This window comes from Micromys minutus (assembly GCF_963924665.1).
Source record: "Micromys minutus genome assembly, chromosome: 7".
Classification (NCBI taxonomy): Eukaryota; Metazoa; Chordata; class Mammalia; order Rodentia; family Muridae; genus Micromys; species Micromys minutus.
Genome location: NC_137976.1, coordinates 19,494,627 through 19,510,310, shown reverse-complemented (window position 1 = coordinate 19,510,310; position 15,684 = coordinate 19,494,627). Strand labels below are relative to the sequence as shown.

General features: G+C 41.0%; 1 protein-coding gene across 1 annotated transcript in view; it reads right to left on the bottom strand.

Annotated features, from left to right (window-relative positions):
• The window catches only part of NRIP1 (nuclear receptor interacting protein 1), an 82,714-nt gene that overhangs the window by 57,404 nt on the left and 9,626 nt on the right, over positions 1 to 15,684 (bottom strand). Inside the window, exon 2 of the mRNA XM_080919386.1 lies at positions 5,426 to 5,503. The gene's annotated coding sequence lies outside the window, so the exon portion shown is untranslated. The remainder of the gene's footprint in view (positions 1 to 5,425; positions 5,504 to 15,684) is intronic.

Here is a 15,684-nt window from a genome sequence, read left to right as displayed (position 1 = left end):
GTCTGTGAGTTCAAGCCAGCAAGTACCTGGCCAGTCAAGAATACATAATGAGACCTTGCCCCCCCAAAATAAAATGCCAAGCAACAAAAATGAACAGAAAACAAACATATGACCAGAGAAGAGGGCATCCAAAGGTACTGTTTAGCATTACTTAGATTATAAGATTATGCTCAATTCCTTATGTGCTGAAAACATTCTTCAAAGTGACAAATGCTCATGCACACTGGGGAGGAGACAGGGAAAGCTGTGTATAAGAACAGAGGAGAAAAGGGTTCAAGGCCAAATATACTAGAGGTGATAATGAATTAAGCGAAGCTACACAAGGTAATTATGTTCTCTGTGAGTGTGCACATTATCCAGAGGGCACTGTCATTCATGACACATGGTACCCTTCATCCCAGAGAAATCCTAGACTGGAAATACAGTGGGAGAGAGAGGACAAATGTCAGTTGGAGTCAAAAAGTCCTTTGATTGTTAATTGATTGTTAACCTTCAGTTAGCCACAAAGCTCAAACTATCTGTTTAAACTGAGAACTTAAGGGCTCAGAACTGTAACACCACAATTGTAAAAAAAAAAAAAAAATTTTCTTTTACAAATTCATATGATTTTTATAATAGCAAAAGAAGATACTCCAGTCATAACTGGATCAATATAGGCAATGTTACAAAGCTTTCCTGGAGGCTCCACTTAACTCTACATTTATGGTATCTGTAATTTAGACCATAACTAGTTACCAGTATTAGGTCTAATTTTACATGTTCTATTACATTATATAGCTTGCTGATAATATTTTAGTTGTGTGTGTATATGTGCAGAAGGATACATAAGTGGAGGTCAGAAAAGTTGGTTCTTTCCATTCACCATGTGGTTCTGGAGATGAAACTCAGGTCATTAGCCTTGGTGGCAATTTTGTTTACCTGCTGAGTCATCTTGCTGGCCCTTGGCTAGCATTAAAAAAAGAAATATTTGGCTCACTGTGGCACAGAGAAAGACCTATAGGGGCAACAATTAAAAGAGATGTTTCCAGCAATATTTTCTCATCAGAGCCTCTGTGAGCAAAGTAATGGGCAGAGAGAATTCTATAGTGTGGCTTTAACTCAATCACTGAATCTGTTTTTAAAAGCAGGCCAAGGAAGCCATGGGTAGCCAGCCAGTTCCTCCATGGCCTCTGTGTCAGCCTCTGGCCCTAGGTTACTGCCCTGTTTGAGTTCCTGTCTGGATGATGTGGAAGCTTAAGTCAAATAAGCCCTTTCCTCTCCAAGTTGGTTTGGTCATTGTATTTCCTCAAGGCAACGCCAGCCCTAGCTATGGCAGGATCAGTTATTGCCAGTACTGCTAAGTCTTGATTCATTTTACAGTAAAATGGAGAGTAACCAAGTGTCAGGACAAGGCTCAGTAAAGTTGGGTGATTTGGAGGTAATAGGTGGGGCTGGGATTTGAACGTGAACCAGTTTGGCTTTGTAATGTAAGTCACAGACACCACTAACAGACCCTGCATAGTATCTCACCAAACCTGCCTGGGTCAGCCAGTCCCCAAGTCATTCATCAGAGGCGGACAGACAACCTACTCAAAAGCCATGCATTCTCTGCCTACACCTGTGCTACAGACACAGACAGACTTATATCCAAGTTCTTTTCCACGAACTTAGACACTATGAGTAAGAAAACATTATTAAGTATTTTGGCCTCTGACAATTCTCAGCTGCAAACTTACAGAATGCATTGCTTCTGTGACGACCAGGAAATAAACACCCTGGATTTTCCTTACTGAGAGAAAGCTGGTTAAAACAGTCTGCAGGAAAATCTCCAAAACATGCTTTGTGTTTAAGTATAAAACAAAGAAAAGAAAGTTTTGTAAAAAAAAAAGTTGATATTTTAAAATAAATCATGACCCAGTAAGAAGGCAGGGCCTTTCATGTTGCTGTAACAGGTGCACTACACAGACAGTAGTTAAGGACGTGTGTTTTGAAGCAGTTCCATGTGTAGTGAGCCAACTTCCAAACTCACCCTTTACAGTGAAAGGTTTATATTAACCTGGATATGTCAAAAGAAATCACGTTGAAAACCTATAGCCTTCCATGAGAGGAAAATCAAATCCATGTGAATTTTACTGATTATTTTACCTGAAAATCATTTCCTGGGAGAAAAAATGAAAAACCATCCTTTTTAATACACTGCTTTGTGTTACAACACAAAGTCACAAAACTGTGGTCACTAGCCCTGTGCCATTTGGACATCTGCAAGAATGAAGTGTGGACTGGTTTACACACTGCACACAAGCAAGGGGTTCGTTCGGGCAAAGTGGAGGAATGGGGAACTGTCAGCAGCTGGAAGACCCTGACACGTTCAAACTTTAGAGCAATTAAAAAACCGAGTTGCCGGAGTTGGGGCAACTCTTAAAACATCCGAGAAGAAAAAGAAAAGCTGGTGATTGGCGGAAAGACAAGTCCTGATTTAGAAGGACACCCAACTGAGTCACCATGATCATATACAATGTCAAATACCCAATGCGGTCCACTGCATTTTCTAACAAGACACCAGGGACCACACACTATGTCTCCTTGTTCATTTCTCTCAACATTCTAGAGATGTACACTGGAGCCTCAGGTTGTAATCAGGAAACGCCTAATGAAGAGAATTTATGAAGCACTCTGGGCTAAAATTTAACTCTTAGGCCCTTACAGGTTGCATTCCACATGCAGCTAAATTAAATGTTGCTGTGATGTGGTAACCCCACATGTCTACATAGGTGGTGACTCTACATGTCTACACAGGTGGTGACCCCACACATCTACACAGGTGGCTACCCTACATGTCTACACAGGTGGTGACCCCACACATCTACACAGGTGGCTACCCTACATGTCTACACAGGTGTTGACCCCACATGTCTACACAGATAAAGTAGAAATACTGATGATGTGTATCCACCCATGTACAAAAGTTTAGACAAACTGGAAGGAAAATATGTAATGGGGATATTCTATTTCCTGAAAATGCACAGATTGTCCTATGCCCAATATAGTTGAGAGAGTAATGACATTATTATTATATAATGATGTGTAATAATATTAATGATAAAATAATAATCATAATCATAATCATAATCATAATAATAAAAAGAAGAAGACATTGTGCTCCAAACTTTACCATATACAGATATTTACATACCATTTATATTGCATTTGGGTATATTCTAGAATTGATTTAAGATACAGTCAGAATAAAGTGGGTTCTGTGCAAATGCTACAGCACTTCATAAGAAATATGAGGATCTGGATTTTCATAGACGGTCCTAGAACAATTCAGAATTCACTTCCTATTGATTCAGTTTTCTAAGATCAACTATGGCCGCCAAACATCAGTTGGAGAAGCCTAGACAGGCATGAGGAAACATTACTTTGATGAACGTGATGAACCCTCAGTCCATTTCCACAAGTGGAAGACTGCTTCTGTCCAGCGTGTCCACTTTGTATATGTTACCTGCCCACTACTCTGGATTCCACCTTGTATTAGGGGCATCGTCATAGTATCGCATTATTTATATAACAGTGGTCCTCTGAGTGTCAAATAAACACAAGGTGCTTCCTTCAGTAAAAAACAAAGTCCTCCACTTCCTGAGAAAAGCTCATAGTGAGGCTGCTACAGTGGTAGAAGGGAAGAACAAATCCACCCATGAAATTGAGAAAAAGAGAAAAGCGATTCCTGTTAGTTTTGCTGCAACACCTCATACTGCACAAGTCATACAGAGACACAATGGTGCTTAAGTAAGAGAGAAAGGGCTCTGGACTGGTGCATGTACAGGGGAAGCCAGAAGCCAGAAATCAAAACTAGTCGTCAGTGATCTGCTGGGGGTTGGGACAAATCCACTGCAGAATGTGCTTGCTCCACAAGACTCTGGTATAAAAGTTAAGTTAGCGTCATAATCCCCATTGGGCATCAAAGTGAGCAAGGGGACGAGAGAGGCTGTGCAGTGAAGGGCTAAAGGCGTAAGGAAGGGACGTGCTCACCAGATGGAATTTCAGTCACACTTGACTTCTGACAAGTGCCAGAAGGCTGCTTTGCACTCTGCACAGAGAAACGTGAGCACACACCCGTGGAGCATGACAACTGAGGCACACACTTACTCAGAGCTCCCAAGGATCGATGTCTCCTTTACAGAAGGAAGCTCTACTTCGGTGAAAGAATGTCTTAGAACGCAGCGGTGATGAAAGGAGCCTTGAATATTGTATCTTCACAGACATTACTTGAAAACAATCGCTATTCTGATTTTATAAGAGGGGCTGTCTGCTTTATACTTCATTTCAAGGTTGACTTTCTCCTTAACGGTGGCATTTGGTTCAAAGCTCATCAAACACACTCATCTTCTGAGATAATGATACATTTTCATAAATGGAAAGGCAGGCGGGCCTTGAAAAGTGAACAATTCTCTTTACTACTACAGTTGAATGCTTCTACCTTTAAATGTACAATTATAATACATTAGTTCATTATCATCTTCAGTTAATAAAAATGATTTCAAATTCCTTTAAATCCTGATTTCATCCCCCCCCCCCGAAAACACAGTAAAAATTCCAAGATTTTTTTCAGAGCAAAACATCACAGAACGAAGCTTTCTAATACTCTGGAAGATAAAGCAATGCACACTCCATCCTCTATCCATACTTCGGGAGACTTGGTTGTGATGACAAAGAAGACCGATATCTGCTGTGTCCCACGGATATGAACCATGAATCTCCACTAGTGAACTGCTCATTGTAACCTTACCAGATACACATTACATCACCGACCGTATCTGTGCATTCTCCTGACACCTATTTCTATTCCCACCAAGAGAATTAGCCATGTGGTTTAAAGGAGACGTTCAAGACAGAAGACTCAGGAATTGGGACATTAAAAAGGAAACCTTTTCATTGGGGTTTACCAATGAAGTGGTCTCCAAGAAGGCTCATTTACTAAAGGGTGGTGCAGCTCTCCTGACTTACAGAGAGGGTGCTGGCCCAGGAGGACATTAGTACATCGATGGATTGAACCTCTGGTGAAGAGACAATTGAATAGGAAACTAGGAGGTTGGTCCTTCTTTAAAGAAGTGGGAAGCTACCGAGGGTGTATCTAGTTCCTGTTCTCATTCCCCAAACCCCAGCTCCAACTCCGGCTTGCACCTTGTTCATAAAGGTTTCAGAGGTTTTCCATCACCACACCCCGGGCTACCATAACTTACTGTACCAACCCTCACAACAAGCCAAGAGATAACGTTGTTAGGATAGGATAGACTGGGACAAACGTCCAGTTCGTTTATCAACAGATGAAGATCCGGGAAAGTAACAGAATAAAGCAAACGGTCTCATGCGCCTATCACCAAAAAGATCGACTATAAGAAATCTGTTTTAGAAATGGAGCAACCAGACGAAGTACAATCAATACCTTTTGGATGTGTTTCTCCCAAATGTTAAAATAAAGGGTCCTGAGAACAGCTCTGCAACCGCTCACAATCCACACCTCCTGAAAGAGAGAGAGATCCGTGTTACTTTGACTGTATGAAATGATATCAACAATGTGTTTGAAACTGGAGTATCAACTGGGAGCTAAACTAAGCTGTCTCAAAGAAGTGACAGATGAATGCATTTTGAGAGATTCTCATGTAGGCATGTTTTCCTTGACTGTGGCTGCCGACCGCATCTGATGAAACCACTGATACTAGAGAGTTACTTAGATGCCCATCTTCACACTACCAGTAGACTATCCCTTGCTAGGATAAAGATGAATTTCTGAGGAAAAGCACATCTGATATATTCGACATTCATCGAAGGGTTTGAAACACCTCTCCCAGTAGGAGCAGAAAGTTAAAACTCAGAATTAGAACCATCCTGAGCTCAGAGTGGCAGAGACATGAAAAAGGTTGGAGTTTGAAACCACAACTTGAACACTGTCTCCTTCTCTCAATTCAAGACCTACACAACTGAGTCCCCCAACCCCCACCCCTGCCCCCATCCCCTCTCTTGCAAGTAGTTAGGACTCTGTAGCTCTATCCAAAACTATATAACTATCCTGGGACACAGGCAGCCCAGGCTACAATGGATATGCTTGGCGGATGGCTACACTTTACCAGCAGAGTTGTGGTCTCCACTCTATGGGTTGATCAATGGGCCATCGGTGTGGTCAGCCAGTGACAGGGAAGGTATGAGAGACAGAGTTTACACTGTTGGCCTCTTCAGTGTCTAATCCATAACTTACGATAAGTTATCTAGGACTACAACATTACAACAACAACAACAAACCCTCTATAATCAAGAATGTGAAACTACAAAATGAAGCAGCTGGATCACCTTTATTTTACTAGGACCTTTCAGTCTCCTTATACAGAGAGCAGATTTCTTGGTGTGGTGCCCCCTCCCCCATGATAACCAATCCGGCCTATAACACTGCATCTCTGGGTAATGTCCTCTGTGGCTATTTATCTCATTGTGACTGGGAGTCATTCATTTTTCTCTTATGTTCCCCAAGCACCTGTCATGTCTGCTGCAAAAGCACCTAGCTGACTCGGTAGATAGCTGTTAAGTACACATGAGCCTTACTTACATCCTGAATCAATGAATACAATGGAATCGTACTTAGCTCTCTTTTAATTGCTTTAGACACACACAGTCACATCTTCAGTTCTTTCTCATACAACCTCCAGTGTTGACCTTGCTGCTCTCTCTATCCCACTGATAGTAGGCCTACCCATGTGGTGGGACTGTCTTTCCTAGAGTTTAAAAGTTCTGTATCAGCTGCCTGGTAATTGACACATCACAAGTCCTCTACACTAGTAAGCTCGGAGCCACCTCCCATCAGCAGCCAAGGTGTCAGCTTTGGTGTGTTTGACATTGCACCTAGAATTATAACTGAGTATGATGTTCCAAGGTTTTACAAGTAGACAAAGGACATCTCCTTTAAAGTGTTATTTACTACAGAGAAATCATCAAGCAAACAAAACAAAACTAACAAAAAGAAAAAAAATGAAGAAGACATTCAGATAATCAGAAAGAACATTATGATTTTTCTATTATTACTTTTTTTCATCAGCTTAATAAAAGCATCCCTGTATCATTTAAGGTAATAAAATTTAACCTTATTCTGACCTTCCACGTGAGGCAAACAAAGCTCTCCATCCAGTCAGGTTCCATCTGAACTACGTATGACGATAAGCAATACCTTAATTGCGCTCAATTACGTGACTTTGAAACTATTCTGGGTTGAAGTCAGGACTGCAAGGTCACAGAACTCAAAGAGTAGAATGTGTACAATCCACACAGGAGAAATGATCCACTGAAAACCGTGGGGAAGCTCCTCCCCCATGGAGAGTTAGGAGAAAGCAATGCTCAGCACAATCAACAGGTGTACACATCCATGTAACGCAAGCAGGTAGTGGTTTTACAATCCTATACAAAACAGTAAGAATATGTTTGAATAGGTCCATCACATACTCGGGCTCTCTTACTGAAATGTATCTGCCTAAAATTGAGGTAAAAAATAATTCCACATACTTGGGCAGCATTAAAAAAACCAAAACACATAATACACCTAGTATTTTCTACCATCACACAAAGATTTTTGGAAACTAAAAATAATCCATAGAAAAATATATATGACATGATGTATATTAAAACACTAACTCTTTAATGTATGCGACGCTCTTTGTTTATAATTGTTTTCCTAATTGACATATATACAACACAACTCCCTTACCTAAGAGTCAAGGAGCATACATTGAGGAGGGGAACAGAAAGATTATAAAAGCCAGAGAACAGAAAGTCCTCTGTGAAATTGTATCTGGCAAAAATGACTGGGAGACTTCACCCACGAATCCTCAACAATATGGCTGTGTAAACAAGATCTGGACAATGACACCACTTAAAATCATGCAACCATGAGGGAGAGGGACTGGGGGATCTTACAGGGCCCTACCCATAGGCACAGAACTATGGGTAACTATAACAGAGAGGCTAAGAGAGAATGGGAGAATAGTAAAGGGACTTGGTAGGTTGTTTTTATACATCTTTTGCATTTATCTGCCTGCTTAAGGATAACTTCTAAAGAAAACCAGGCTATGAATTTGAATGGGGGCAAGTGGGGGCTCCATGGGAGGGGTTGGGAAAAAGAGGGGGAATGGATGTAGTTATATTTTAATTAAGGTTTTCTTTCCTCTTTACAGAACTAAAAAAGATCTATAAGGCTCAGTTGGTAGCTCTGTGGTGGAGCGCTTACATAACACGCACAAGGTCTTTTCCCTCTCCAGTTTAAACGAAAAAGCCAGGAGTTTCTGTTTCATTTTTAATGAGTGGGTCAAGCTTATGTTCCCCTAACTGACTAGAGGACCGTGCTTCCAATGTCCCGGGTCCAGTCAGATCACATTAATAAAAGAAAGGAAACACCATAGGTTGAAAGAAATCCACTCCCACAAATGACAGGGCACAAGGAGTGCTCTTCAAAAATGCCAAAACAGATCACAATACACTGAAACAACAACCCCATAAAACAGTTCCTCTACTGGAATACAGTATAAGTCCAAAATCAATTAGGTATCACAACTTTAATTCACCTAAAGAAAGGAAACTCAAGAATGAGCTGTAAAGTACCAATATATATGTATGTATTATTACACATTAGATTGTTATTTTATATCTATAGATATATGTATTATATAGCTAATATATACATTAGATATATTAACACGAACAATAAGCATCAAATGTTTCTTGGTTCGGGGTTTCATGTACTATCCCAGGCATCTGTCCCAAAATGCTTTTTTCTGCTAAACTAGGGAAATCTCCAATATTTACTAAGCAAGCACTTTGATATTACACCACCTAAATCAACATTTTGCAATTTAAAAATGACTTTGGGGAACAGAAACGACACTAGAGAAATGCAAAAATGTTTGGCTTTATAAAAGGAAATTCTCCCTCGTATTTTTCTTTTTTATCAGAAGGAGGACGAGGCTGAACGCTAACTCCCAGCACTGCTCCCAATGGTCTTCCCTGCAGCTTTTCACTTGAACTGACACCTATGATGTCACAGGCCCAGCCCACTTCAACCTCTGCTTCTCTAAGAAGAAAGTGGGGTGAGTGCACACTTACCACGGCATGTCTAAATACACCCCAGTACCATGAGATCACATATAGTAAACCTCTTCTTTTTCTGGACGCTCATGCGTGTGGAGGTCAGAGGCTGTCGCTCGGTGCCCATCATGTATCCTGAGACAGAGACGCTCCCTGAACGTGGAGTTCATCCACCCCGCACATCCAGCCGGAACCTGTCTCCACAGCCCAAGTGTCAAGGCTGCAGATTCTGAGGCTCGAACTCCTTGTTCCCCTGTTTATCAAGCACCTCACTGACTGAGCCTTCTCCCTACCCCCACTGTGTCCTTATAAAGTAATAAATTAAAAGGCTTTATTTGTATCTATAAATTAATCCACTTTGGATGATCTTAGTTTTGAAATACAATTCAAGGTCGATTTTTTAGCTTTATAAGAGGAAATTCTCCATCATATTTTCTTTTTAATCAGAAGGAGTATGAGGTTGAATTAAAAGTCCCAGCACTGCTTCCAATGGACTTCGCTGCATTGTTTCTTTACTTGAACTAGCACCTCTGATGGGATATCAGTTTTCTGATAGAAAGGCCATCCTCTTGCTCTCCACACCTCTTCACAGCCACCTCCCTGACATCCATGTAAGTGTCATCTCAGCACATCAATCATGGTGTCATCCTAAGTTCTAGAACATCCACAAAACGTCGGGATTCTTCCATTCCTCTGGCATTAGAAGATGTACAGTGCAAGTTCTATAATCACACCTTAACCACCATCTACTGTTAAGTATTGGTATAATCTTGAACGGAAAACCGACTGTATTAACAGTACAGCGTGGCTTTCTGGGAAAAAAAAATCACACAAAATAAAAAAGAACACGAGCAAAAGTGATCTCCTGGTATTGGATCCTATTTAGAAATGTAATATTAAATATATGTTCATCTCTGTGTTTGTTGTGGGGAAGCATTGGTTGAAGAGGGCTGGGCCTATATAACGCAGCTAAACTGAAGGTCTGGCCCACTTCTGCAGAGAGAAGGTGCGCAGGCAGATTCAGCATCTCGTTCTCACATGACTGGAGCAAACTCCACCCATACGGCATGCATGCAGCTCACACTGTAGATCTCGATGTTTCAACATCTTAATGATCTTTTCATCTGAATGACTCCGCCCCCTCCCCTGCCTCCCCGGAGACAGCACAGGAAACAGTGCCACCATGCCTCTGATATACACAGTGATCAATTGAGATCCCACCCAGTCCACGTGGCCCACAATCTAGGGGGCAGTATTTTTCTGCTTGTTTCACACCACTGATGTAAACTAAGATTATTCCTGTATATCAGGTATATATCTATAGCTAATTCAAAGCTACTACGTAATATCAGCTATCTGGTATATAAAAAGATGATGTAGGTCATTAGTACCTAACCATTGTACTATCCAGTCTTAAATGTAGCCATTTAAGACTATCTACTCTTGAAACCCTTCATTGCTTGTTCCACAGAAACTCCAATATATGCCAGTCTCCTCCCTAGCTCCCCCTGGGGTCTCTTGGCAACACCGGTGCTTCCCCACATCACCGTGCCCTGACCTGACATGGTCTGAGAAGCTTGGGGTACAAGAAGTGCTTTTCCTTAGCCACTTTCCCATTTCTCTGTGACCATACATTCCTAAAGAAGAACAGCGTGTGTGCGCAGGACTGTGTAAACTCCTTTTATTTCTCTCTTCACCTTGTAAAATGCATATAACGATACGGAGATAAACCACCCATCTGCTTGCAAAAGAGGCGCCTAAAGAAAGACGCCTATTAATTCTGGAAGCAAAAGGAAATCCTGGACGGACAGTGTTGTTCAGATTAACACAAGAGAAAACTCTGACGACGACTGCAAACGGGAGGTCAAGAGAGCGTCATATTAGACGCACGTGCTACAGAACATGTTAAGTCGTAATTTCACCTAGGAAACATTTCCCGTCCTTCCTCACCTGCTCACCCACCCATTTTTGCATTCGGCTCCATAAACAGCAGTTATCCCCCATTATAAAACAGTTGACGGTTAAAGGAATGAGCCAACCAAGAAAGTACAATATTCCATAACTGACATTTACAGCATCGGCCTTGGACTTCTAATCTTTCCCAGACGGGCACACAAATCAATCCATCAGCTCATAAAGGTGTGCTTTTTTAACCTCTAAATCAGATGGGATTGGCCAGAAGTGTCTGGCATGTCGAACTGCTAATCACTGCTGCCCTTTGCTTAAGTTGAGGCATGGTTGCATTGTAACCGACATTAGTCTGTGGGAAACCCATTTAACTGTCACACACCCCGGCCACTCCTGCTATCCCTTAATTAAGCCTAATGCCTTATGCTCTGACCTTTTGTTCCAGCCTATTAACCCTATCCAGTGCAAGTTCAATTACGTTACACTAAAAACTTTGCTGTAAAATATTAAATGCCAAGCTCCAAAAACCATGAGGGGCACCATCCTAACATTAGGTTCTGGGCACCCTGATGCTCAATGCATTTAAGAACTAAAAGAAAGAAGGAAAGGAAGGAAGGAAGGAAGGTAGGAAGGAAGGAAGGAAGGAAGGAAGGAAGGAAGGAAGGAAGGAAGGTAGGAAGGAAGGAAGGAAGGAAGGAAGGAAGGAAGGAAAGAAGGAAGGAAGGAAGGAAGAGTTCCCTTCTGAAGCCAGGCTGGATTTTTCAGAGTTGAGAAGAACCCCATCACAGTTCTCAACCAACCTCCTTATTTTATAAAAGGAACAGTTCAGAAAACGTTAAACGACCCACCCATTCCATAGCTTTGCTGTGATTATCAAACACCACGGTGATTAACAACTAAGCTACCACAGACAGCAATACAGCATTGGGAATACAATTTTACTGTCAGTATCTTTTAGAATACATCATTCTGGATAGATGGACGGATGGATGGATGGATGAATGGATGGATATTCCTGAAACACAATAAACCACAACTTCAGTATAGTTTACAAGTGATGTTTCCTTTCTCCCCCAAGACTTCATCTTCTTCTTCTGCCTCTTAGATAACATATCGCTATGGTCACCAAGGACTGTCAAGTGCTGCAACACCCCGAGGTAATATGTGCAAAGGTAATGCTCCTCTGATGTTTTACTGACGAGTTCCATTGAGCCAATAATTGGACCTACAGAAAGCAGCGTCGGCAGACAAGCACACCACCCGTATGTATTTCTGAATTGATCTTTTCTACACACGTAAATATGGATTTCTGTCCAAGTGACAAGACTCTCCAAAGTCAGAACCGAGAAATGTTAAAACTTCACAGCAGGATAAATCAGACACAGTCCAAACTGGCATGCTCGTTTTATTACATAGTAACCTATTATCCATTCTCTTCCATATACATCATACCACCACTAAAATAAAAAAAAGAAAAAAGAAAAATCTTTATTGCTTTCACTGTAACGTAACAAACTAAAACACAATCAATACCATAAAGTTTAAAGTGTCTATAGCAACTAGGGTAAAGGGCGTGTTAAGTTTAGCTTTGTGGGGGCTGGGGAGATGATGAGTCAGAGGTTAAACCTGCTTATGAAGAGGACCCAAGTTCTGGTCCCAGCACTGCGTCTGACAGCTCACAACCAAGGGTCACTGCAGCTCCAGGTGTGGGGTACCTGCTGCCTCACAGGTACCTCATGTATGGCGCAGATAAACTCACACAAACACATGGATAAATAGAAATAAATAAATACAACTTAATTTTACCCTTTCAAAGTGTTAAAAACAAGACTATTATCATTTTGTGTGCTGCCAAAAGGACCTATTTTTAAACTGATTTCTGTATTAAGTAATACTCTTACCTACTTCTAGCTCTCACCCTCAGAGGTTTAAGGTAACCTACTATTAAATGGTACAGGCATGTCTACAAAAACAATATCATTTAAATGTGTGCAAGCCAAATGATAATTCTACCATGAAGGGTGGGAGTTGTAAAGAAAAAAATAAAATCAGGAAATACATTTGTGTTACTAGAACAATGCCCTTAGAAAAGGAATTTGGGGGCATTATTGGGAAGAATATACCAGAAGACATAAAAGGTAAAGTTTGTGGATAAAGAATTGGTCGAACCCAAGAAACACCTGACATTCACTGCCAGGTACAGAAGTTTATGTCCACTAGAAACTTTGTCTTGGGCTGGTGAGGTGGCTCAGCAAGTAGGAGCATGTGCTGCCAAATCAGACGACCTGAGTTCAACCCTTGGAACCCAAGTAGTGGAAGAAAACCAAGCGCCACAATTGTGACCTGTGACATTAGCAAGCAGGTGGGTGTGCATGTCACACAGACCTCCCCCCCACACACACAGACACACAGATACACATACCCCCCCACACAAATGTTTTCTTTTTAAAAACTTTGTCTTTACAAAACATGAACCTATATGAAAGTCATTTCAAGAACACTAGTTAAAGATCAAAGCTAGTAACAATATAGGTTTTAATATTTATAAATATTTATGTTTTATTTAGCATTTGAAACTAAATCTTTCAGCAGCTAGATATTTCTGAACTGCATTTCCATATAATTTTATTTTCCGCCTCCCACCAGCAATTATTATCAGTCAACACAATGATACTATGACATAACAGGATCCATGTCCAGAGAAGAACAGACCTGTCTTTGAACCCTACAAAGGGCTTCAAATGCTACTGACATCCTACAATGTACCAGGCTTTGTTTGGGTCATCAACCACTCTTGATACGTTGACTTTGTAAGACTATTAAAAACCAAAAATCATCCAGGTGTAGTGGCCTTGCCTTTAATCTCTTTATTCAGGAGACAGACACAGTCATAATTCTGAGTTCGAGGACAGCCTGGTATACACAGGTATTTCCAGGACAGCCAGGGCTATATAAGGAAACCCGGCCTCAAAACCACAAAGAAAAAAGAAAAAGAAAAAGCAAGTACTTTCCCACTGGCTGATGACCACATTCCCACCCTCAAAATTAAGTCTGCACATAAAGTTTGTTTGGTTGGTTGATTTTGCTTGAGACAGGGTCTCCCGCTTCTCCCTGCCTTCCTCTCTCTCCTTGAACTACTCTGTAGATCAGGCTGGCCTAGAACTCACAGAAGTTCCATCTGCTCTGCCTCCTTTGCGTCACGTATCTGGCTAGAAATAAAATCTGAAGATGTGTCTGACAGATGTGTTCATCTCCCGAAACAGTCACATCCACAAGATTAAACAGGCCCAGTTGGTCAGTCCTTTTAGATTACTAGACGTGAAGGAAGAAAATTTCTGAAAAGGCTCAGAAATATTGTTTCACTTCCTTAAAAATAAATATAAGAGAAAGAAATTAAATGTTGCCTACAGACTTTGCTACACATATTTCCTAATCTAATTTGTATAACTTGAAGACACTTAATATTTATTATAAAACACATTCTCATTCCAACTGTCAATTAATCACAATGTCAACAAGTTACGTTCATGTTTCTCTCCTATAATTAATACAACTGAGAAGATATATCTTAAGCATACAACATTATCCCTTTTAGAAGTGCTAATTTAAATAGACCAAAGAAATGCAGAACAAGTTTGATTCTACATAACCAATGTCATGTACCAAAGACTGAGATTGGTCTCATTCGAGACAACAAATATTCCTGGACTGGACAGTCCCCTCCATGGCAGGTCCTATGGCACTAAAAATCTACCAGTGAGCATGCGTGGAGTTTACTACTGTTTACACTTGTCTACTGCGAAGAGACACTGGACAAATGGGGCTCTTGGGATCAGTGAATACATACCAGTGTGTGAGACAGATCACACTTGAGGGGCTTCTGGAAGCTTCTGAACTCTCTCGCCCACTGTCACTATAAGCAGGACTCCTCCAGTGTGCCTTCCACACAGCTTGTGGCCTGTGTAAAAGGCTACACACAGTACGGCTTCCTATTTCCTATTTTCTCTTCTAGGAGTGTAGACTATGGTATATTTGGTTCAAAGCACATAAAAACTGCACATGCTATGTTCAATGAACTAAAAAGATCCCCCTGAAACTCCTCTGATAGTTTAGAACATCAGTCATCAGTAAGACAAGCTAAGCCAGTCTAGAGTAGTCTGGTCACACCAGTCAGGTAATGGTGCCAGGTTCTGCTAAGACTATAAATAAGATGCTCTCTGGTTGCTTTTTAAAACTTTTGTTTTAAGATTATAATTAAGTAATTTCTTTCCTTTTCTCACTACAACTCTCTTTAAATATTGTAGCCTTTTTTCCTTAATTGTTAAGTGTGTGTGTGTGTGTATTCGTAAACACAAAAATTCAACTTGCTCAGTCCATATAAGGTTACATGTAGGTATCTTTTCAGGGTTGACTATTTGGTAGTAATTAACCAATGGGGGTGCCCTTCCCTGGGGAAGTCAATTTCAACTCTCAGCATTCCTTAGTGGCCTGTAGTTCCTTGTCGAGGGGAACCCAGAAGCATCACATCACTAAACCAGCAGAATCCCTAACTGCATCCCAAATACATGTCCTTATCCTATATTATAGTCTCCCCTTCTCAGCAAAAAAAGTTCTTGTTGCAGCAGACCTAAAACATCACGGGAAACAACAACTGATGATCCAAATGCCAGGTCC